Consider the following 26,241-nt stretch of genomic DNA (forward strand, 5'->3'; position numbering starts at 1 on the left):
GAATTTATTAACATAGTAACTATTTCATTATTTATTATATTTTATATCAGGTGAGTAATGTGCTTGTACCACAGCAAATCTGAGGAGGGCACACCTCACATATGGTGATTAAACCATTCATCATACATATGAGTGACAAACACATCTACGGCAGTCATTTATAGGCTTATTAAACCTTCACCTACATAGTTTAAATTCTTCTCTAGAGTAAAAGCTCAGAAAGGGAGATTCTGTGTCAGGCTGTTCACATATTTAAAATGTTTTGCTTACTTATTTAAAAATTTAGTGAATAGATTGTTTGAATAAGAAATAGATATGCACAGTAAAAACAATTATTGACCAAACAAGTTGGTACATAGCGTGATTCTAGTTATATAAAAAATGATATGTTGTTCAAAGGTAGCTTATCATTATTTTAATATTATTTGTCTCTATGCTGTAGAATCATGAATATGAATATTATCTTTCCTTTCTCCTTTTAGATTTTTTTTTGGTTTTTTTTTCTCCGGTACCAGGAACCGAACTCACGACCTTGCGCTTGCCAGGCAGGCTTTTTTGCCGCTGAGCTAAATCCCCAGCCCCTCCTTTCTCCTTTTAGAATAGCAGTGTTTTATAGAGAGAGCATTATTAGTTTATAATCAGAAAAAATAGTAAGTTAATTTGTAAATATTTATTGCATGATACTAAATCCTATGTCAGTTCATTTCTGTACATCCAAAAAAGTGTGCCCAGGCTACCTGGGAACTGTTCTCATCAGTGTGCAAATTCTAGACCTCTCATCTCATTCCTCATTCTGAGAGCCTAAAGCCAACATCAGCAAACCAGTTGCACTTTTCCCCAGTGGGCTGTTTATTATGTGTTATTATGTCATCAACATAAGTATGCACTGTGTTAAAATGGACTAGCAACATGCAGCACCCAGCAAGTATTTATGGTCCCCAGTAACCCGGCAAGCACTTGAGAGAGCTCAGCTATGCTGTTTAATACCCTGTCATAAGGAAGAGGTTTGATGCTACGATGTTTGTGATTCTCCACATTTTAGCCTTCTACTCTCAACTCTGAGCAGAGGAGGTTGCCCCACTTTCCCAAAGGCTACTTTGACATGGCAGCGCGCCATCCACCCATGCAGCATAACCACCTAGGCTGGCAGATAAATCAAGTTTCTGCAACTCCTGGCTGAACTCCTGGTATAATCCTCATGGCCCAAATGGTCACGATTGGGTCAGCCCAGCTGTGGCCTTCCCAAGGGAGATGGCCCTGCACAGTACTGTGAGACTTAGCTTTCCCTTCGCTACTTTCTTATTATCAAGGACAGATTCCTCTTTGCTCACAAAATAAATTCAACCAGTCAAATATTTACCTTTGTTTACAGTATATTTCCTGAGCTAAGGGGTGTAGCATGGTGGTAGACCCTTTCCTAGTGTGCATGAGGACCTGGGTACTGCAAAGTGAACAAACCAGCACATCAATGAATATATAATAAGTTATATTTTTTAAATAAAGTTTTTTTGTTTTGGAATAATTTTACCTTAACAGAAAAGTTGCAGATATAGCATACAGAGCTCCCATGAGCCTCCTCTCAGTTTCCTCCCACGCTGACATCTTTCAGGACCATGTGTACATTTGTCAAAAAGAATTCAACACCAGGTGTCATTGGGATTTCATGAGTTCTCCCAAAGATGCCCTTTGCTGTGCCAGGGTCCCACTCACACCGCCATGCTGCAGTTAGTCATCCTGTCTCTTTGGTCTATGCAGTCTGACATTTTCCTGGGCTTTGCTGGTTTATCATGACCTGTACACTTTTGACAATAGGGTATTTTGCAGATTGTCCCTCAGTTCGGGTTTGCTGAGTGATTTCCCATGATTATACTGAAACTAAGGGTTTTGGAGGAAGAAGATGCAAAAATGCAGCACTTGGGAGGAGTTATTTTCATGCTTACTCAGTGCCTTTGATGCTACTATGACAGAAAGCACTGTGAATTCTTGGGAGGCCAAGCTATTTCTCATAGAATGAATTTTAAGGAAAAAAAATACCAAAGGGCACTTTCTCAGGTGACCTTGGTTTCTTACATACTTTCAGCCTGATCATATTTTCTAGTGAGATGTCTGTCTCAGTTTATTCTCAATACACTGAGCAATAAAGAAGCCTTGACCTCCTTCCCTTGCAGATCACCTCCTGTTAGCTAGGAGCCCAAAGGGAGGCTGGCTTCCCAAGGTGATTAGCAGGGGCCCCAACTCCCCAGCTCTCCTTGAATTGGACTGACAAAGGTGTTGCAAGTGGATCTAAACTTACTGGGCTTTATAATTGTCAGGTCCTTTACAGGGAATGACAGTGGCTGCTAATGATCAGGGCACCTGCATGGGTACAGATAACACTTTCTGCATAAGAGAGCAAGGGGCTTGGCGTACAGCTTCATGGTAGAGCACTTGCCTAGCCTGAGGAGGGCTCAGGTCTGTGTAGGGGAGGGGGTGGGGGAGGGAAAGGGGGATTTTAAAGTTACTTATTTACAAAGACTATTGTTTTAGCCATTAGAACTTTCCCTATCTAATGATTACAACATTTATTAGTTAATTAATTAGGCTAGATAACTAATTATCTAAAAATACATTTTACATTCATTTCATCAATATTCCTAACCAATGCAATGAACAATTTTACTGATTATATTAGTGATTTTGTTTTCCATTTCAGGGAATCTAAATTTAACTGATTTATGTTTGTATAATCTTGTCTACATCAAATCTTGATCATAGCCAAAGACCACAAAGCAAGATATATAGTATTGTTTTCTTATATCTTTATAAAATGTATTGCCATCTGAACTTTATCTTATAAAATTAACACCTGATATGGCTCTGGTTATTAAAAATAAGTATTACAAATCCTCTGGCCATTTCACAGAGATTTAAAATGCCTGTTTTAGCTCTACCGCAATGATACTGCTTAATCACTTACCCACCCCGTTTGTAGCAGAAGTTCATTGAAATGTCATTGTAGTTTTGCCAAGTAAAATATCTGATATCGTTTGTACACATCTCACAATTTAAGGAAATTCATGTTGACCTATGCTAACCCCTTAATTCTGCAAGCAGATGTCAATTAAGCCTTACTTAAAGGAGCTTGACCTTTTCTACTCTTTCTGACAAGGGGAAAGTTTAATTGATTTGAAGTAATGCACAGATATGTTTTTTTGCTCTGGAGAAAAATGGGGATCACAAACATTTGTTTATTTTACCAATCTTTGCCTTCATTAACAACAAGGCTCTATGGGGAGAGTCCATTACCTTGAGTACTACAGACAGAAGTTGGGTTAGGAAGTCCAAGAGACTGCAGTGGTGTCTTAACTGGAGATAGTGTTCTGATAACTTTAAAGGACAGGAAATAAGCAAAAATGGAAAATATCTCATAAATAGTGGTCTGCATTGTATTTACCCTTGAGATTTCTGGCCATATGTTTATATTTAAAATGAAAGATACAGTGGCATCTAATAAATATTAATCATGGATAATATAATATTGATGTATGGGGAGGCTGATCGCTTGCCTTACTTTTTATGTGTCATCTTTTAAAGTATGTTAAGCATAAAGGAGGCTTTGCAGCCAGTTGGGTCACAATCAGTGCTGAAATTTCAGACATTGCTCTTGTCTTAAAAGGTGTGAGTGTTAATGATATTGAAAATGACCCCCTACTGTCACTGTTGCTTTAATTACATACACATGTTCATCTCCCTGATTTCTCCTGTTTCCTAACCCCTCAAAGGATAGCACTATTGTCCTGTTCTCCATCTTCTGTGAAAGCATGAGGTGGCTTCCGTGTTGTCACTTCATATTTTTACCCTTTTATTTTCAGGGAAGAGCCGAGGAGGCTGTGAAGAGCTGTACAATGAATGAAGGGAGTGCATTCTTTTCTTTAGGAGTGGGAGAGTCTTCCCACAACTGTAAACAAACAAACACCCTGACTCTGACTTTTCTCTAACATTACTAGAACTTTCTATACATTCAGTTAGCAATAGTAATGTTCCTCACCCTGCTGTAGTTCTCACTTTTGACTTTGCCTGCTTTGGATTCCAAGGCCTACTGGTGCAATTGCCTCCTTTCAAGTAATTTTATCCTTATTTCCTCTTTTCTTCTCGTAGCCAGCAGAAACATTTCTGTGATTGAAACCCTATGCAGTTTTCTCTTAAACCCAAAAGTTTTGTGTGGCTGGAGAATAAATAATATGGATTCTGTATCCCAGGAAATAAAATTCAAGAAATAAAATGTGCTAACCCTTTTTAAATGTTTACTTGAGTGGTGGATGTGATATTGCTAACTTATGATGTAAGTCATGTGTTCTACTTTAGAGTGAGTTGTACTGAAGGGAGGAGTTCAGTTTATTACAATTTTTTTAATCCATATTATCTGAAAGTAATTGGATATAAATCAATGTATTTCCTGGGGCTACTCACTTGTGTTAAAGGTAGATATAAGCAGCATTGTTAATTCTCATAGAAGGTGAGGAGAAGTGATTACAAATGTTGTAACATATATTTAGTCAAATGCAAAGCAGCATGACTATTTGTTTTACAATATGAAAAATTATATGAACCAGGAGCATCTTTAGTGGGAAACATTTCAAAATTCTTTTTAAATCCAAATCCCTGAGAAAGACAAACCAAATACTTTCTAGCTCACAACGGCCTTGGAAACCAAGGCCCTTTATCACGCTAGCCTCTCGTCTTGCACTCCAGAGGGGACGAGTTCTTCATCTCAAGTCTTTAAACTGTGAAGCTTGGTTCCTTTAAAAGTGAACATGCTGGGAATAAAATTTTACATAACATCTTCTGTAACAAATGGCCCAATAAATCAAGTTGCAGCAATACATCCTCCTTTTGAGGCTTCCATTGAAAGTGTGAAGTCATTGTTTTCAAAATATTTGTTCGTTTTTAACTTGCACTGAGGCATTTCAGTTGATTTGAAATTTAAGACAAGAAATTCATAAATTTAAGAGTTGATTTTAAAAGTACCCCTCAAAGGTCAGCTTTGTTCTTTTTCTTCCTTAAAGTGAATGATTATTATAATGAGCCCTCTTATCTTCTTAGACCAAGAGGTTCAAATGTCATAAATCTATCATTTATTCCTTTATTCCTCATGACTAATCATATATGTGCTACATAGAGTGACAGTTAAACCTTGCAGGAATAGATAACACTTATTTCTAAGAAAATGAATTTTCTACGTGTCATTTTATGTTTTGACTTAGTTACTTATTTAGACAAAAAGTATTTTCTAAGTACAGTTCCCCTGACAAGTGTCACGCAAGGACCACGTGCTCCAGGAATTCTGTCCTCCTCGAGCCGGTCGTGCTTCTTTCATGTTTCCCTGCAAGTAAGAGGCACCTGGTTTATTTTGATTCTCGGTTTAATTCTTTTGATGACAATAAGTTCTGAATTGATTGAGAATCGTTAGTTATTGTCTAAGTCACTTTCCTCCTCACTGAGGCACAATGTTTCACACCCGCAGCCTAAAGGAGGAGATGTTTATTTTGGTTCAGTCTTAGAAATTTCAGTCTGTGGTTGGGGTTGGTAGGGCCCAAGGAGGAAAGTACATGGGTGGAGGGCCAGGCGGGGGAAAGCTGCCCACCCTGCGGTGGCCCGGAAGCAGAGAGAGAGGGGAGGGGCCAGTGAGGCAGACGCACATCCGGCTCACGTCCCCAGCGTCAGTGTGCTGCAGCCAGGCCCCACCTCCTCACAGCACGTTAGCTGCAGTTACCTGCCTGAGTCAATCACTGTTCAAAAGCCCTGTCTGAAAGCATGGGGGGTCATTATTGATCTAAGCATAACAGTTTTTTTTTTTTTTTTTACTTTAAAGAGACAAAAAGATTAAAAAATAATAAAAATGATACACAATTTCAAAACAAGATGGTAAGAAATTAATAATGGTTATAATATTGTATATTGTTATCATCAAAGTAGTTGCTCAGATTACCAAGTACAGGCATTCAAAATTGATCAAACAAAATAAGCACTAATGGTTCCTTTCAATGAACTAATACAAATTAGTAGTACAATTATCGTAGCTATCTTGTGTATATACGCATATAATTTTTTTCCCCTTCTTTTCTCTTTTCCACCATTCCAGTTGTTCTTTCCTTTTGGCAGTTTCTTTCCCTTTCAGTATATCTGTTGTGCCTTTTGGATCTTATTTACTCTTTCAGCACAATTTGTCATAGCTAAATCTTTGAAACAACTTAAATGTCCATTAACTGGGGGCTGCATATAAAAGATATAGTATTTTATACAATGGAGTACTACTCAGCTATAAAGAAAGATAAACTTAAAGCTTTTATAGGTAAATGGATGCAACTACAGACCATACTCATAAGTGAAATAAATCACAATTGCATGTGTAAACATTGTTTGTCTCCCTAGTGTAACATAATAGTTATTAATTAGCAATTGGTTGATTTAATTGGTATAGGGGTGTATAAGGTATCACTGCCCCCAAACAGTGATAAATGAAAATAATATAAATAAGATGATTGCGATCAGTCTCTGGACCATGAGTGTTGTCATCAGGGTTTGCAAGGGAATAGATTTAGTACAGGACACAAAATCTGCAGGATTATTTTATAATGTCACCCAAAAAGTCAAATGCAGAGGAGTGAAAGAGATCTGTCTGTGTGCTAGAGACTGAAGAATCCAGCTGAAGGCTTGGATCTCATGACAATGTCTTGCACAAGTCCACCCAGGCCCTAGAGCTCACAGCAATGTCTCATGCAAGTCTGTATCAAGAATTTGTGTTGGGAAGGCCCAGAGGTCAGTGGTGGAAGTTAGAAAGTCTGTGCCAGTGTGGTGATGGATCTGTACCAGCAAGCTGATGGACCTGCCCTGGGGCCAGGAAGTGACACTCAAGAACAAGAGCTCCCCCAGACAGAACAGCAGCCATCCCCAGGGACATCAAAGACTCTAGCTCCTCTGACAACAGCTGAGTTCATATCATGAAAACTAGCCACAGCAAAGCTTCTCCTGGGAAATGCATTTGTCTTTTTATGCTGTTGGCAACAATCCTCAGGTGGATTCCATGCTCAGAGCCACACTGGCTCAGTTCAGCTGGGTGTCTCCACTCGAGTTGACCATTAGCTACTTGACCACAATGGGCCTGTCATCAGCTGTGAGATGCATTCAGTACTCTTCAGGGAGTTAAACTTTAAAAAAATACCACAAAGGTTTATTATGTAATCCATCATATGTTATTTAATCTGCCCATCCCTACTTTCAGTTATTTTCTCTTATATCTTCAGGATTGCTTGTGTGCACAGAACCACATAAGGGTTGTGCATTCCACGATGAATTGATTTTTGAAAATGTCCTTTTTCCTCCTTTCAAATACAGAGATTTCTCTCCACTTTCAAAGGCTAATCCTGCAAATTATTTCTAAATTCATTTTTGGAGCATTAAGAACTAGTGTAGGAGTTCTGAGCAACTCGTATGTTACCCTACTGTCTGTAGAGACAGATTGAGACATACTGTTTCTAATATAAATATGAAGTCAGCAGAAGGATCTGAGTTTTTATCTCTATGCAGCTCAGCAGCTTTTATACCAAATGTATAAAAGAACATCTACCTCATAGGATCAGTGAAAACCAGTACTTGAAAATTGCTTTATTTACCACATTTAATGCATTGGATGATGAATTAACAATCCTTTAAAAATATATAAATAAAATTAAAATAATTTCACTCTTAATTCGTTCATTTAAAAGAACATCTCTAAAGCTAGTAGTCAGGTACTTCTTAGAAAAATGTGTTCTTTACTATAACTCTGTGAGTTACATATAATTTAACCCCATTTCACACATAAAACTGTGAGCCTCAGAAGGTCATATAATTTGCCCGTGGTAATCAATTAGCAAATATCCAGGTCTCTGGACTCATATTTCCCAGACATAGTCACTTTTGCTCTTTCAAAAGTCTTGTAATAAATTACCCAGTGACACTGGCTGTGAGAGACTTAACAATAGCTCTGTTAGGCTCAGGATAACAGAACAAGGTGCTGATTTCTTAATCTCCACAATCATGTCCGATGGCTTTCTGGCTGCTTCTGGTTGTGCAGACACTTTACAATGAATTCTGAAGCACACACATTTTTGGTGTTCGTCCTTTGTCTTGTTGACTTCATTGGCTTGCATAGGCTCCATGTAACAGGAGATGCAATAAATCTGTGGTCACGTTGTCCCTGGACATGGGCAGTTGGTGGGTCCAACTCACTGCACTACCATAGTTTCAGCTGCTATGAAAAGAAAGTTTATTACTTTAAGCAAAACAGCCTGGATTTCATGTTGGCTTCCATTCCTGGTTTCTCCCAGGCTCAAGGTTGTTGTAGATACAGTCAGATTTGTATGCTCACATGAGACTTTATTTCATCATTGAGGGTCTGAGCTCAGAAATCCTCACTTTCATGAAATGCCTGTTGACAAACATTACCCTCCCACCTAAAGGTAGTATTTTATAATCCTGGAAAGTAAACAAAGGTAAGGAAATATTCTCTAATCTCTTATTATATAAGTTGGAGGGCAAGTCTACCCTACTTCCAGCCCTACAGGCTATATACTATGCAAATATCCCGGATAACTCGTCCAACAGACAAGCTGTCATGAGGCATGCAGGGACACCGTGAAGACCTGCCCCGGAATAGGCACAGTAGGTGTCCGTGTTTAACTTGCCTCACTTTGGGTCTTGGCAGCATTTTATGTATGTGAGAATTTGCTGCTCTTTCCCGAACCCCTGGTTTCCCGGGTTTCATGGGCCTCCACTGCAGTCTTTTGTCCTTCCTTGCTCCCTGGCTCTAAGGCAAGGGGACTAACACTGCTTAGCATCCTCTAGCTCATTGTCGCCCCACCTAGGAACCTGGTGAAGTGAAATTCCATCGTTTTTTTGTTCACACACACTCTACTTCTTTATCGAAGGACCTGACCTCACACCCAGCCTGTGGTAGTCTCTTGGCTTCGGAGTGCGAATGACAAGAACCCTTTATTTCCAGGTTACATTTACTCTTCCTAACAAAATGGCTGCCTTTCATCTTCCTGTCCTAAAGCTGATGACCGGAAAGGGGAGATCAGAGATGAAGGAATGCCCCTGCCTCTGTTCCCAATTTCTTTCCCAACAAGGCACTCAAAACAGAAGAGTCAGGGTTTGTGTTTTAAATTTACGTACCTTCCTGTGCCAAAACTGTATTATCTCTCTGCCTGTCTTTGTTATTGCAGGTGGTAGTATTTGAGATCTCTTGCACTGAATCTTGTTTAAAGACAATTAGAAAATTCTTATTTTCTCTTGTTCTCTATAAAACCCATCTTTCAACCATATTCCTTTGCAACAAGGTTATATAGAGAATGTTTGAGCATGTGTTATTAGCATTTTTCATTATGTATTTTTATTCACATATTTTTCATTATATATTTTTATGATGATGATCCCATATTCCCAACCTCAGTCCCATGTCTTGTTTCAAGTTGGAAAAGAGTCATTCTCTCAAAAATTCAAAATTGAAAATCATGTCACTGTCCCGCTAATATTACCTCACAAACAACTATTACATCTTAATTTTCTAGGTGTAAACACAGATTCACTATGGTCAACAACCTCACCAAACACTGATTAGGTTTTCTCCTTAGGCCATCGTTGTTTGCTATCTGTTCTCATGTTTTTCCCCCAGGCCATTTCATTCTTTTTTATTTTTAGGTGAGATAGGTTTTTGCTTTGCTGCTAAGTTGCCCAGATTGGGCTTGACTTTTCAACTGTCCAGTTTTAGCTTCCCAGAAAACTGAAAGGACAGGTATATGCCACCATGCGTGTCTTGATTCCAATTTTTGCATCCCAAGGAATCATTTCATTTTTCCTCAGTACTAGGATCCTGTCTGTCTGTCTGTCTCTCTATCTATCTATCTAATTACCATTGTATATAACATCACTCTTGGAGGGGGGAAACCAAGAAAAATAGATACAGTTTTGGAAGGAATGACATGATTTCTAGGCAGAAGGTTGACAGAAAGACCATCTTCCTACGAAGTCCCCTTCCTGCGGCTTTGCTTCGTACTATTCATAGAAGTGCGTACTTTTTAACCACTAACTAATTCTGAAAGCGGCATTCGACATTCTAACTGCTTGTCTCAATTTAACCACTCAATTCGTTCATTATATATGTCTTGTTTTCATCATGTTCTTTAATTATTACCGTCGTATATTTTAGTACACACTATGAAAATGGCTCATTTTGGTCAGTGAAGCACTCACTTATTTTCAGCTGCCTCAAACACATTAATATGCTCCCAGATGCTCAATTTTATATCCATTTTTATATTCTGCAATCATTTTCAACATAATGAGTACAGGAAATAGTAATTTCAGACAATTAACTTCTCTTTGTAGCTTCAAATACCCCATCTGAAGTTAATGCACTACCTTTAATCTTTATTATCCAATGTTCGGTTTCAGAAATTTCAAAGAGATTCCTGAATAGTCATATGTCCTCGTTAAAAATTTTCGCAAAAATTTCTAACATTTGGCAAAATATTGGCAAAATCTCTTGTTTAAAAATCAGGTACAATGAATTTTCTTCTGACAGAAACATAAAAATTTGAAAATGAAAAAGGCCCATGCAACTCTTTTCTCTTTCTGAAAAAGAAGAGATTGAATTGTATAGTCCTAAAATCTTTTTCAGTTGCAGCATGGAATAATTTTTTCTATTGATTATAATCATTTCTTCACTTAGTTAAAACAAAAATATGATTGTGAAAAATTTTTAATAAAATCTTAGCTGTGAATTATTGGCCTTTTAACATTTATGGAGTGTCCACTATATTGAAGGAACATATTTTTTTCAAGAGTACAGAATAGAAAGAGTGACATGTGCTCAGAAGCCTGCATACACTTGGGTAATGAAATCAGAGAACACTTGTTCAGTACTAACGCAGCAGAACTAACCTAACCTGGAATGTATATTTCCAGATCTGCAGAGTTGAAATAACTTGAGGGTTAGTTTTAACAGGGCTAAAAAATCCCTACATTTTGTCTGATCAATGGACTAATCCATTCATTCAAGCACTGCATGAGGGGCTGAGGATATAGTTCAATATTGGCACAGTGCTTGCCTGGAAAGCACAAGGTCCTGAGTTCAATTCCCAGTACCAAAAAATAAAATAACATAAAATAAAATAGGATATCCTCCCATAGCCAGAAGACAATATAAAGCAAATTTTGAAAAAAAATTACCGGAGTACTTTGTGAGAAATACTATAAGTTGCTGGTAAACAATAAACATTAAAAAAAGAAAGAAAACCAACTTCCCTATGTATTTGCCTTTCTATCTTCTTGGAATTTCTTTTCTCTATATTTTATATGTCCTGTTCTGTCACTGCATTCATCATAGAAGCATGAACCTTGTGAATCTAGGAGGAATTGAATTAGGAAAAGAGTTACGGATGACTCCCAGCATATTTGCCTTAGCAAACTGGTGACATCATTGCCGTTTTTGGAAATGTTAATGACTCAATGAAACTCAGAGTTGCAGACAGAAAAAAATAATGTCTTTTTTTTTTTTCTTTTCATCCTTTTTAAAAGAAATTGCAGTACTGGGGATCAAATCGAAAGCCTTCTCACTGAATTACATCCTTAATCCTTTATTTATTTACTTTTTAAGTTTTGAGACAGATTGCTAAATTGTCTAGGCTGGGTTCGAATTTGCTGGGATTGCAGGCATGTGCCACTGTGGATAGCTCAAAACACAAGATTTCTGTGTTAAGTTTGGGAAGCTTGTTATGCACATAGCAAAGCAGTTGAATGTATGGTTCTGAATGCCTGAGAACCGAGTGGGAATAGAAATATAAATTTGAGATTATTCAGCATATAGTTTTCCTTATTATATTTGTTTTGTCAATGTCTCTTGAAATATTTTGACATGAAGATGAGCAGTGTGTAAAAGTTCTCTTTCTGAGGCCGAATTGGAAGAAAAATATTAACAGGGAAATTAATTGTGTGTCACAGTAGAGGTTAGAAACAGTGCCTAACTGGCCTGTCTGAATGGAGTACACGCTTCCAAGTCTGCACAATTCAACTGGGCTGGAGAAATAATAAGAGAAATTAGGTTATATTCAAGGCATAGAAACCTATCCCTTTTCTTTGAAATAGTCATATTTTCCCATTGGTAACTGGGATTTGTGGGTAGACCTTATTTGTCAATTTGTCAATTTCTCTAGGAAAACTTTAGAAATTTTAGCAACTAATATATATGCCATTTGTACTGACTAAGGTACCATTTCATGTTGCATGCCAAAGTTTAAATCATATATTTTACTGGAGCAGCTTCCTTTTTCTTAATAGATTCATTTTATATTTCTAAAACTTCCATGCGTTGCAGGTCAATAGGTGCATGCAACTCTAAGAGAAAATATGTTCCTATGTGGTACATGTAAGTAGTAGGACTCATTGTGGTGCAATTAGAAGAAATAAACTAGTTGTACACAAAACAATAAACATAGCTCTGAAAGGATAGTATGTAGGGTAGGAAGAAAAACATGAGACGTAGGCAAGCACATTAACATGTACTTAAGGATAAATGTGCACAGTACATTTTGTATAACACAAAATGCATATTTAACATAATTGAATTGTGGCCTGTTGAAAAAGAAAAGGGAGTGGAGGAAGAGGAAGATTGTTCATCAGACAGAAGATAATCCTCTCTCATACACAATGGAAGAAAGTACTGAAAATGATGCTGAGAGTCATGAGCTCATAGCTAGGACTTGAATTTACAGACTCAGTGAAGTCCCCCATAGAGAGAAAGTGTCCGCTAGTCTAACTCTCTAATACTACAAAAGTTAATCTGGGGGAGAGACAGCATGTGGGAAAGGAGCCTCAGGTACACATGCAGAACTGTCAATAAAATCTAATATTCACCTGTCCCTTACCATGCTCATACTTGTTCTAACTCACTGTCATGACTAACTCCACCAGCAACTTTTCCCTGGTTTTCACAAAAATACTTGGGGAAACTACTAATTTATTTTACATAGAAAGATAATTCTTACTATCATATATTCAAATTATATAATATTATATATTATATAATATATATTATAATTATATTATAATCATACATAATTATAATTATATACAATTATAATATCAAATATATGATAAATATCCATTTGAAAACATTTTTCTCAAGTCAGTGTCAATGACAGAGTTCTCAAAAGAGTCCAATGTTGAGTTTTAAGTAGCTGTAAAAATACTATAAAAGAGGATCCTCAGGGAGTGTCAGGAGATAAGAAGAAAGAATTCTTAATTATAGTTGTTACTTATCTATATTTTAATGGGAAATTCCTGCCTACACAGTGAAACCAGAACTAACAAGTTGAGAAATGTTAAGTTAGCTGTAGGAAAGTTTAACAATTTCCTCTATTTACCTGCTAGGGAATAGTGAGGCAGAATGTGTAGTAAAAATATGGGCAATGAATTCTGGCAAAAAAAAATCTAAGCTAGCAAATAGCTCAAGGCTGACCTTCGCCAATTTATGTAAATGCCTTCTCAGTTCATTTTTCTATAAATAGAGTTGAGTGAGATGTCATCTGCTTTCTGCAGAGTGCTAAAGTTTAAATAGAAGATTCTGTAAATAAAATGTGTAAGCCCCTTGAAGAGCTTTCAGATAAAAATATTATTATGTAGCAAACTTGACAATAATAAAAGCCCAGAAAATTGATAATCATTGTAAGATTATTATTTTCTATTAATCAATCACCTTTTATTGTTTTCTTATAATAATGTGATGAAAGCAATGAAACATTTTTCTGTTATATACATGACAGAAGTATATATAATAATATATTTAATAAACACATATTATAAATTATATCTGCATATATTTACATCTTTGCCATGCATGGTGCCACATTCCTCATAGGGAGATTGTGCGAAATACATCTTAATTCTTTTCTTTCTCATTCCCTTCCTTCTCTTTAGCCCTTCTTCCCCTCCCCATTTACAGAAGCTGTTTCCATGTTATCCTTCCATTACCTGTTTATTTAATCCCCTTTTCCTTCCTTCCCTTTCCCCTCCCCTTTCTCTCTTCTCCTTTCCATTTAAACATGTTCTTCCTACGTCCCAATATTTATCCTTCATTGCCCCTTGTTTACTTGGGTTTCTCACACAAGAGAAACAATGTGATATTTAAATTTATGTGTCTTATTTATTTTGCTTAAAATTATGGTCTTGAGGTGCATCCACTTCCATAAAAAAGACTCAGGTTTATCCTTTATGGCAGAGCAGTACTCCTTTGTATATGAATACCACATTTTCTTTAACCATTTATCTGTTGATGGGCAAACAGAATGTTTCCAAGACTAAGCCATTACAAATTGTGTTGCTATAAACATGGGTGTGCACATCTTACTGTGGTATGATGCTTTTATTTCAGGAAAAGGCCTAGAATAGCTGAGCCAAATGGAACCTCTAGTTTCATGTTTTTGAGGAACCTTTCATACTGACTTTCATAGTGGATTGTACCAATCTACACTCCCACCAACAGTAGGGAAGGCTTCCTTTTTCTGTAGTATTTGCCATGCTTTCTAAATAGATGTTGGCATAAACTCAGGAAAGACTCTGTTAAGTACAGGACAAGTCTCAGATTTGCTGTGTTGAAATGAGTAAATAAACCAGCTCTAAGCATTCTCACAGATATGCTCTTTTTGTTTTAAAATGGCGTCCCTTGATTTTACAGTTTGTACCTGAAATGTCCCCCAAAAGTTCACCTGCTGAAGGCTTGGTGCCCAGGGCAGCAGTGTTCAGAGGCGCAACTCCTATGATGTGATGGGACTGTGAGGCCTCTCATCTCATGAATGGAGTTACCCGCTGATGAATTCATAGCTCAATGTGCTACCGGGAGGCTGTGAAAAGTTCTGGTGGTGAATCCCTGTCGGAAGCAGTGGGTGTCTGGAGAGGCAGCCTTGAAGGAGCAGATGGCCCAGCTCCTTCTATGCTCTCCTCTCAGGAAGCTGAGACGCTCTCTCCCATCACACCCTGTCCACCAGGTGTGCTTTCCGCCCACAGGCCCAGATGAAATGGATTCAAGCAACCATGACCTGAGCCCTTCGAAATCGAGAGCCAAAACCAATCTTTGCTATCCTTGCGTGTATTTTCTCAGGTATTTTTTTAAATCACAGAAATGGAAAGCTGGCTAGTACACGTGATTTGACAAATATTTTAAGAGTACTGTGTACAAATTATCAGCCCATATTCCTACACTACTTTAAATTAGACTCCTGAAAGTTATATGAAAATCACAAAGAATAAATATAAATGAATATCTTCCTCATAAAATTTACCTCAAAATGAGTTTCAGATTATTTTCCTGTTTTCTTAATTGAAAGTGTGAAAAAATAGAACTTTATTTTAAAATACTTTTGACTTCTGATTACTGCATAAGGATCAAATACAGCATACATATTGTCTGCATTTTAAGTACTCTATCACTGTACGTATTTATGAGACTAATATCACCAGTGATAGGCTCGTAGTGATAATGGAGCTGTTTTGGAGGCTATGATGCAATTGAGGTTACACGATTCACGTGGTTCCTGTCCTACACTGAGAGCTCCGTGTATCTGGCTGCATTTATTCTTCCTCTGCTGAACTTTCTGTTTGAGCTCTTTTTCTCATTTTAGTTATAGTGTGTTGTTCTTATTAGTTTACAATTTCTACATGTTGTGAAGGGCACTCATTTTTGTTAATAATGTTTTATTTTCCAATTTATCATTTCATTTTAACTTCAAAATTTTAATTTTTTCTCATGCATTGATTTTAAACGCATTTTAATTGCTTATTTTTCGGAGCAGGCTTTTCCTTTAGTTTTTAATTTTTGGTGTGTAATTCAGATATGCTAAACCTTCACTTGTGCTTTTGGCTCTTTGCAAAATGAATCATTTTTTCTTCCTGTTAAAATCATTTGCTGATATTGGCTTTATCCTTTTTTAGCTAAGAAAGTATCTGGAACTTTCATATGGTATACAAGGTATAGGTTTTACTTTTAAAAAATTGTCAGATACTAATAAAACAAGAAAAAAGTGACTTACAGTAATATAGATTTTGCAGTATGTCATATATTAATTTTATGGGCATATATATTTTTGTACTATCATATTTTATTGATTTGTTTGCATATGATTGTAACTGTAGCATATAGTTTTCATCATTTTGTGTTCCTTAAACTGATTTTAAGTCTGAAGTAATAATGACATGTTCAAGAGGAGTTATATTAAATATATTCCCAAAGGTATGATTAGAAAATAATTGGAGGCCTCTCTCTAGTGGTTTGGAGTTGACAGATATAGTAATCGGCATGAGGTATACCAAACACCCCAAGGCAATGATGATCTACTAGATACTGAGACTGCATTCACACTACATTCAGTTACCATGTGAATTTGTATTTATGTATCATAGCCCTGAGTGGAAACTTTATAGAAGTTAAGAAAAGAGGGAATTGATCCAGTCATTGAGAAGTTTCATATTTAACTTTATGTGACATTTGGGCTATAAACAACCAAAGAGAAACTAAGAGGGGATTTTAGTAAAAGCAAAAACAAAAAGATTGTGCTAAGGTTTCACATTGTTTTCACAGACACCTGCCTTCAACTCAAGATAACTTGTGAAAAAGTAGGATTACCCACTGAAACTAATCTCATGTTTCTTTTATATGAAGATAAAGCCAAAATCAATTCTGCTTTGCCAGAATTGATCTGGGATCAGGATTACATATGAACGCTGAATCAACATTTAAGATAACAAACTATATTGGCGACCTTAATGCAGATTGACAGCCCCCGGATGAATGTGACATGATTGATCCAGTTCTTAGCCTAAGAATTATTTATCCATGTCCCAATGATTTCCAAGGAAAAATTTTTCCTCCTTATACTTCTATGTTTAAAATTATCTCTATTGTCCTGAAGTTCGAGTTCAAATTTCTAGGAATTATACTTAAAATTTAAAAAAAGTTAAACTTTTAGGAAACTATGTTAACATATATTCCTGACCCTATCCACTGTTTGAAATGACCACAATTACACTTTGTAATTAAAAAATATACATCACATCCTGTTTCTTCAATATTCAAGAAGTGTAACAAGATAGTCACTGTAAATTTATCTCAGATACTGTAGTGTGACCAATATTAGCTTGGAAGAAGAGTCAAAGGACATAAAGCATGAGAGGTAGAAGAAAAATAATTATCAATAAGTCTAAACCAGTGACAACAACTTGCAAAGCTTTCTAAGACCTCTCAAGGCTTAGGTTTAGATGTATTTCTGCCTTTGAGTTCTTTGCATCTGTATAGTGGATCCAACTTCTTTATACACATTAGATACCTTGAAACAAACACTGAAACTTATTATAGAAATAATTCCACTCATAGCAAACACTGTCTTCTTAATACAAATCTCTGAGCTCTTACCTCCTCCCCTTCATGTACTATAGAATGAAAAGTTCAATATTTACCTCATCCGCTCAGTGAGAAGCTATGCACTGCAGGGATCAAAAGTCCCTTGGGAGCTCTATGCATTTAGGGATATTTCAATAAAAACATAATGTGAAATTTATCTCTTACTAAAATTTTAAAAGTGAAGTACAGTACGATAACTATATGCACAGTGTTTTAAAGAAGGTATCTAGAACTTGTGTGACTGAAGTTTTATACTTGCTCAACATTAACTTCCCATTTTGTCTTCACCCCTGCCCCTAGCAAACACCATTGTATTTTCTGCCTTTATGTCCCTATTTTAGATCCCTTGGACAGGTAGACTCATGCAGTATTTGTTCTTCTTTGACTAGCTAATTTCACACAGCATAAATTGCCCAAAGTTCATTTATGTTGGAGTGCAAGGTAGGATTTCTTTTCTTTTATGGATAAACAGTACTTCTCTTTAGCTGTCTATCTATCTGTCTATCTATCTATCTAATCATCCATCTCCTTATCTCTTCCCCTATCCATGGAGTGTAAGGGATTTCCACATCTGGAAAATATCACAATGAACATGAAAACAGAGATACTGCTTCATAATTTTAATTCTCATGGATAAATGTCTGCAAGTGAGATTGGTAGACAATGGCTAACTTTACTGTTAATGGCACTGAAGAATCTCTAACAATCAGTAGCTGTACCATTTTAAACTTCCCCTAACAGTGGACCAAGTTTCCAATTAATTAATATCAACAGCATTACTAGTTATCTTTTTCTTATACTTTTCTCTTTTTAACAATAGCATTTTAAGAGGTATGAGATGTTATCTCATTATTTTGATTTGCATCTCTGAAATGATTAGTAATAGTGAGCATTTTTCTTACAACTTTGGCTGTGTCTTTATCATCTTTGGAGAAATGTCTGTTCAAATCCTGTGTTTGCTACTGAACTGTAGGAAATTTCATGTTTCTGATATAATCCCTATCAGATATATGTTTTCTGTCTTGCTTTGTTTTTTGTGATATTGGAGACTGAACCATAAGCCTTTAACTTACCTTCATCTTTACCTCTTTTTGTAATATTTTAAATTTTGGTCTCCCTAAGTTTGCTAAGTTGCCCAGGTTGGGTTTGAACTTGCAGCCCTCCTTCCTTATGACATCTGAGTGCTGCAAATCCAGGAGGGCACCACTATACCTGGCTGCATGTGTTCACTGTTTCTTTTATAGAGTAGTGGCTTTTTTTTTTGTTATCATCTCTCTGTTTGTTTTCATTTTTGTCCCTTTGCTTTTGGTATTAGATCTAAGCAGTCATTGGCAAAATGATGTCAGAAGGCCCTTGCCTTATGTTTTCTTCCAGTTTAATACATTTGGATCTTTAGTATGTGTTTATTTTGTTGCTATATAGTGCATAAGATAAAAATCTAGTTTCATTCCTTTGCATATTTCTGTCCAGTCTTCTCAACACCATTTGTTGAAAGACTCTGCTGCTATTCCTACTGAATATTCTTGGCACTGTTGTGAAGATAAACTGAACTTGTATGCACAGGCAGTTTCTAAGTTCTCTACTTTATTTCTGTAGCCTATATGTTTGTATTTTGCCAAATCAAGCAATGTTTATTAATGTAGCCATATAACATGTTTTCAAATCAAGAATATGGTATCCTCCAGCTGTAGATTTGCTACAGACTTGTTCTTTGTTTCTCCCCAAAATTCGTATGTTGAAAGCTAATTCCCAATGTGATGCCAAAGGTGAATCCTTCAGGAGGTGAATAGAAAATGAAGGTAGAGACCTTATAACTGAGAGCAGTGTCCTTAGAAGTGGAAACCAGAGCACTCCCTTTTTCATTCTGAGTATATGAGTGCATCCTGAGATGACTCTTATTTGTAGAGCAAGGATTGGGTCTCAGTTGACACTGGATTTTCCAGTGCTTTTCCAACCTCCAGAACTGTGAGAAATACATTTATCTTGTTTCTAAGTCACCAGGTCGGTGCATTGTCTTATTTCTGCTCATATAAACTAAGCTAAAACTAGATACCAAGATGGGGGAGCTAGATTAACAGCAGCCCAAAATGTGAAAGAATCTCTGCAAAGGAGCAACGTGCTGGAAAAGTTTTGAGGTGCATAGGAGGGGAAAACAAACAAACAAAAACCCCTCTATTTTCATGAATGCACTTTTCGTGGTGAATTTTAGAAGAAAAAAGGAAAGCTATAGAAAAAGGCTTAAACTTCATAGGAAATACTTAAATAATCCTAAAATTGATGCTGATGAAAATATGGATAGTAAAAGAAGTTATGATGTGGATTCAAACCCTCAGAAAGTGTTCATTAGAGAGGGATAAAATATCCACTTCCTGGCTCACATAACCACAACAAAAATGATCCAGGCTAAAATGTTGATAAAGTTGAGAAACTGCTTACCTCAGTGGTAGTGAACCTATGACAACTTGTGTTATTTGTTTTTCTTTCAAGACAAAACTTGTTAATGTATGAGTTGTTTTTCTAAACTAAAACTTCAGCATTCAGGTTTAATTTCAGTGTGGTACATTGTAGTAAATAAGTAGGTGTCTTGGTTACTTTTTTTCTCTTTACTGGGACAAAATACCTGACGCCCAAAATTAAGGAAGGAAAGGTTTATTTCGCTTACAGTTCGTGGAAGTTTCAGTCCGTACTTGGCAGATTATAAGGCAGAGTGGCACATGGCAAAAAGCTACAGCTCAGGCTGGCAGAACACAGCTAAGCAACAACCACACACCAGGTCAGAATGGGGGAGGAATCGCCTCAAGCACCCTTTTCCTCTCCCTTACATATGCAAACTATCCACCCCAGGGTGTGTGTAGCTCTCACACCCACAATCATTCAACTCTAATAGCCTGCCCATGGTCGCATGAGGCTTTGGAGGGGACACACAGACATAAACCATAACATTCCACCCCTGGCCCCGCAAAGACTCATGCCCATCCCTTTATGCACACAGCATTTAGTCCACCTGCAAGAGTTGCCAAAGTCCTAACAGTTTCAGCATTGCTGAAGAATCAAGTCCCAAGTCTCCTCCAAGATGTAAGGCAAACTCTCAGCTGTGACCCCCTGTACAAATAAAAAGTTAAACACTTCCAACATTCAGTGGCACAAAATAAGCAGTACCATTCCAAAAGGCAAAAACAGGGACACAGAGCATTGAGACCAAAGCAAGTCCAAAATCCAGCAGGGCTAATGTTATGTCCTGTAATTCCACATGTGGCATCTGAAGCAACTAGTGGCACATTGTGAGCTCCAAAGGGTTTGCACGAGTCCACCCCTGTGGCATTTCTGGTGGTTACAGCTTCCATGGCTTCTCTCTTAGGCCTGCTTTGCTCCCTCTGGGCAGTTTTCCTTAGATGATCCACGGTCCACCATCACTGCTTTAGCCTAATGAATGCACAACTTGGTCTGAATGGGAAGCAGGTAAGATTTCAGAAGTTCAGTGTGGATAGCACCTGAATTTCTGACCTGTAGTTACATTTCTGCACCTAGACATCTGGAAACTTTTAATCTCTGGTATTGGATGATATTGTCACCCTCTCTTCTATGTAACCATGTAACACTGGCTACATTCTGCATCTTTTAGGTCAGGAAATGTGATTTACATAGATATTTTTTTCTGTGTCTGATCATCATGCCAATCTGAAATAAGAAATCTAACATTTTTTATTACAGCAGAGATATAAATTGGTGATAATACAGGTATTCACACAGTGTCCCCAAGTTAATTTTGTCTGAGAAATGTTACAGGGCAATAAGTAGACAGGAAATATATTTTAAAGTCCAGATGGTTTGCTAACCACTCATAATCTGAAAAGCAATAACTTGGGATGTGTGATATGGGTAGGACTTTTTACTTGGAGTATAAAGACTCTAATCTTCAAAGTATTAAAATCGAAATTTTATTATAACAGAAACAAAAACAACACAAATTTTGCAGTTTCCTATCATTGTCATCTACTATAATACACAAACACTGAGCCGAGAGAAAAGATTGCCACAGCCCAGGTAATAGTTATGAATCCTCACACTTATTTCATAGTAAATCCTGGATACTGTGATAAGAGAACAATAGTGAATAATTATGTGTGTGTGTGTGTGCGGTAGTAGTAGTATATAGAAACACCTAATTTTGCTGTGAAAAAAGAGAAAAAAGATGATAATCAGCAAATATTTTAACATGAATTCACTTGTAAGATGTATGGCTCTTATTAAATATCTAAAGGATGAACATTATGAGTAGATGGAAAACCTGGTATGTACCCTAGAAGGTGGGGCTGGCGACACTATCTTCCAGCATTAGGAAACTGCACTTTTTCAAAGCCAAGAATTATGGTAAATCTGAATCAACTTAGGTTTCCTAAGCAAGAAAATGATGTGGAATTTTTTATTGTTAATTTAACGGTTCTTGGACCTAGTCTTGTATAATGATTTTGTTTGACTGATGGAAAATCAGAAGTGAGCTGCACAAATAATGATTTTCCTATTATTTATGCTGACTTCTTTGACATGGGAACCAAGATAAAGTAGTTTTAGTGAGTGGAAAGGAGTTTTAATGGGTAGTTTCACCGAGTGAGTTTTAGTGAGGATAATTATGAGGGAAAAGTTGAGGTAAAGGATTCTTCTGAATGGGACAAACTCAAAGCACGGAGCTGAGGTGTCCACAGCAGCCTGTGTGTGTGAACACTCTTACCATGCTTTATGTGTCAGCTGCAGAGCGTGTTCTGATGGGAGCCTCTGGTGCCAGTCAGAAGGTGAACCTCTGTGGCAGTTTTAGTCTTTAGTACCAATTAATATTTGATAAAGCTACTCATGACTTCACTTTATAATTAATAGCATCCTACTTGGCAGAGGTTAAAGGTGCACTTACTACTAAAGAATACCAAATCTCTTCAAAATTTTGGATTGTAATAATATTCTGGCTCATGTAAGCAAATATTCAAATTAACAGCTAGCTAAGTATATTCATCAATTAAATAAAACTGAGACCTACAGTGATACATAAGTCAGTCATTATTATAAGAATTAATTGTGTCTGCAAAAATAATTGCAGGTATGCTTAACCAGACTTCCCAGTGAAACTATGTTTCTGGCAAAGATATTCATTCACATTTGTCACACTTTGCAATATTGATTTTTATCACTGTATGTGCTCTTCCTTTTTCTGTTGTTCATACATATACAAAGTATAGTATGCATAATTCTACAGGTGGACACTTTATGTAATATAGTACCTACAATACAGTTATGTCTGTATGTAAACTCTATACTATATTAACATATTCACTGATATATTAGAAAGCATTTCATAGATATAACTTAGGACAAAATATTTCTGAATATACTTGTTAAATGTTTTACTTAACCACAAATAATCAAATTTAAAAATTTATACTCCATAAAATATCATACCAATACTGACATCTCATCAGTAGTGTGAGTAGCTTACATTTCTGATCCAGGATCAACACAAATTCATGTATTGAGCTAGGGATTTCTTAAATGTAAGTTTGAATAAAAATTCCAGGGGGAACTTACCTAATTCACAATAATTTCTTAGAAAGTGAGATATATTTATTGGGAAGCATGAACAGTTAAAGTGTACACAGAAAAGGAAGGCATGCAAGAATTACCATAGTGGAAATTTAAGGAAACTACTTCTACGGTGTGTACCATTGCAATTTTCATAAGGAAAATGACATTTGCCTCATCCATGGTACTTAAATATGGACAGACAGTAGCTGCTGTTCCATCTCTAAAACATACAACTTGCAAAGAATAGTTCAAAGGCATTAATAGCCACCAAATGTGCATATCATTTAGTTAACTGACATCCCAATGATTCTGAGTAAATAATCTGTTCCCCAGGTTTCTGTGAAGGAATGGTCAATTAACCAGCATTTGCTTAATAAGATTCAAATATGATCTCTGCACAAAGAGCATTGAGTCAATTAGAATTAGCTTTGGTAAGTCGGGGACATGACCAGCGAAAAGTATTTTGGAAGAATTTTTAATATTCTTCTTTCAATAATACATCTAAGAGTGGAAGTCAGCATGGTACCATGCAGTATTTGCAAATTTAGGCAAGTTAAACTCTGAATTTCTTAACCTAGGCAAGCACATACCAAGCCAGCAAAGAAGAAATGCACTGACCCCAAAGGGATCCATATTTATCTTCCTACATTAGTTTGTTTTTCTGTGCTACACTGAAATTTCAGAGGGGGATAGCTTTACAAAGCAGAGTTTTTGTTGTGTTTTATTTTGACTGTAGTTCACAGTTTTGTAGCCTGAATACGGGAAGAGCATGGTGCAAGCTCTGGCAAGGGTCTGCTTGGATTTGTTACCCCTTGGTGGGATAAAATGGAGGAACACATATGACAGTGAGACATCACACGGCAAGACAGGAAGTCGAGGAGGAGACCGGGTAGGGGCAGGCACAGGTATTCACAATAATGCTGTTGTGAGAACTAACTAGTGTTTCACCTATTCTGTTTGTGGTGTTCTCATGTCTTAGAGGTTCCATGACTTCCCACACTGCCATATAAGAAGGCAATCTCCAAACACAGACATCTTTGGGTGATGATATACGGCACCCAAAGTGCAGCAGGTACTGATTTTGGAATTACATATAACCAAAGATAGGAGAATACAATGGTTTTATTAATCACATACTAAAAGAGTCCATAAGATCTGACAGAGCACTGTTCTATTGTATGTGTGGGCAGCTATGTTCTAAATGCTAAAAGGAAATGATTCTATTAAATGTTAGCATAATGTCTAATTGGAAAGTAATGAAGGATTCTTCAGATTTCTTTGTTTGTGAGAGTAAATATAAAGAAAAAGAATTTCCAAAATTTACATGGCCTCTCCCTTGCTCAAATCACCACATAGCGTATTCTGTTTGGATATTCATTTCTAGTCACTGTTTTGTGAATCAAGGCATTCAGAGCTCCCTTTCTCAGTAGATTGTAGATGACTTTCATCGCCATAGCTATCACTCACTCAATTACATGTTGTATCAGGGGAAATGCAAGCATTTGTTGCATTGTCTATTGTTTACTTTAAACAGGACAGTTAAAGCTGCATACCAGATGTCTTAGATATGACCCATTAATATCACATTTAGCTAATAACTCTGTCACAGCAGATACATATTAGAAACTATGAGTTTAACATCTGTGTCACTCAATATTAGGAAAAATCATCTCAACTCGATAAAACAACGCTGAAAGCATCACTAGTATAAACTGTCTTTCCTCCACAACCAAGGTAGACATTTCCTAGAACTTCTCTTCAAGAAAATTATTCATTAGGCTGGGGATTTAGCTCAGTGGCACAGCGCCTACCTGGCAAGTGCAAGGTCGTGAGTTCAATTCTCGGTACCGGAAAAAAAAAAAAAAAAGAAAATTATTCATCAATAGTCTGTTATTGCAGAACACAGGGAAATATTGTGTCAGACATTTAAGCCATTTCACAATATTTTGTAATTCTAACAAACTTTGATTTCAAGGTCATTTCTGTAAAGTACTGTTTGTCTTGTGGTACTTAATTCTACTGATTCAAAAGATGGACTTGTAATCTGACATGCTATTATAAAAACTGTAGTGCTAGGGTAAAGGTTTTAGGACTACAGCTTAAATCACTGTCACTGGGGCAGTGTTTAATTAGTTTTAGATACCTTCTCTACTTAAGACTGATATATTAACTTGCTGGAGCTTTATTTTTCATTACAAAGTCCCCAACTGATTAACTTGTTCTATGATCTGTGTAATCAATTGTTTATCATGGATAGAACCAACAGCTGCAGAACAGTTGGAAATAACCCTGGAGCAAAAGAAGAAATGATTTCAGGATGAGAAAAACAAAATATGAGTCAACTGAAACCTATGCAAAGATGAGTCTAAAGGTCTCTGGTGTGCTACTTCTTACACATTAGAAGGAAACAGACCTTGCCCTCAGCCGTTAAAGTAAAAACACTGACAAAATGCAGGAAGCAAATTATCTGTCAGCGTAACTGAGAGGTTGGAGATCCTGTTTTTATACCAAGCAGTTTAATTATGTTACCAAAAATATGCTGTTCTTCAGATTTACATTATTTGTTTTGTGTATACCTTATCTATTGATTTTAAAGGAATTTATTATTATTATACATAAAATAAAATTCTTAGTTTTCAGTACATATATTGAAAATGCAAATTTGCATAGATTTACAAAGTATTAATGTTCCCCAAACTAACTGGTCATCATTTCAGAACAGTAAAATTACACTGGAAAATGGTTAGAGTGGGCAGAATCTAAGTGCATTCTGTAGCAGATAATATTTGCTTTCTATTTGTTTTTAATTAATTAATTTAATTATACTTCACATGAAGGTAAACCGTACTTACAATAGCTATTTTGATATTGAATTCCAAAAGCAAAAGTTTTCAAAGATAACATGGAATAAAAGAAATGTATTCATTGAATTTTTCAACTTAATTCAAATTTAAATTTTTTTCTTCTTTTTGTTACTGCAATCTGCTTGTTATTTTACCAATTTGCCCTATTTCCTTCCAGAGAGATTTCATAATTTTTTCTACTGCAGTTTTTTCCTCAGCTTCAGAACTTCCTTTGTGATGATACTGTATATGTAAATCAGATATAATTCACTTTATAGCATTTTCTTCAAAAGAGTATTAGTTTTATTAATTGACTCTGTTCCATTTTTCTTCCTTGATACAATTTTAATGACTTAG

At 36.4% G+C, this 26,241-nt stretch overlaps 1 long non-coding RNA gene across 1 annotated transcript in view; it reads left to right on the forward strand.

Moving 5' to 3' along the window:
* LOC102016648 overlaps window positions 1–26,241 on the forward strand; it is a 32,803-nt gene that overhangs the window by 416 nt on the left and 6,146 nt on the right. The window lies entirely within an intron of this gene.

The sequence above is a fragment of the Chinchilla lanigera genome, unplaced genomic scaffold (assembly GCF_000276665.1).
Source record: "Chinchilla lanigera isolate Chin_1 unplaced genomic scaffold, ChiLan1.0 scaffold00046, whole genome shotgun sequence".
Lineage (NCBI taxonomy): Eukaryota > Metazoa > Chordata > Mammalia > Rodentia > Chinchillidae > Chinchilla > Chinchilla lanigera.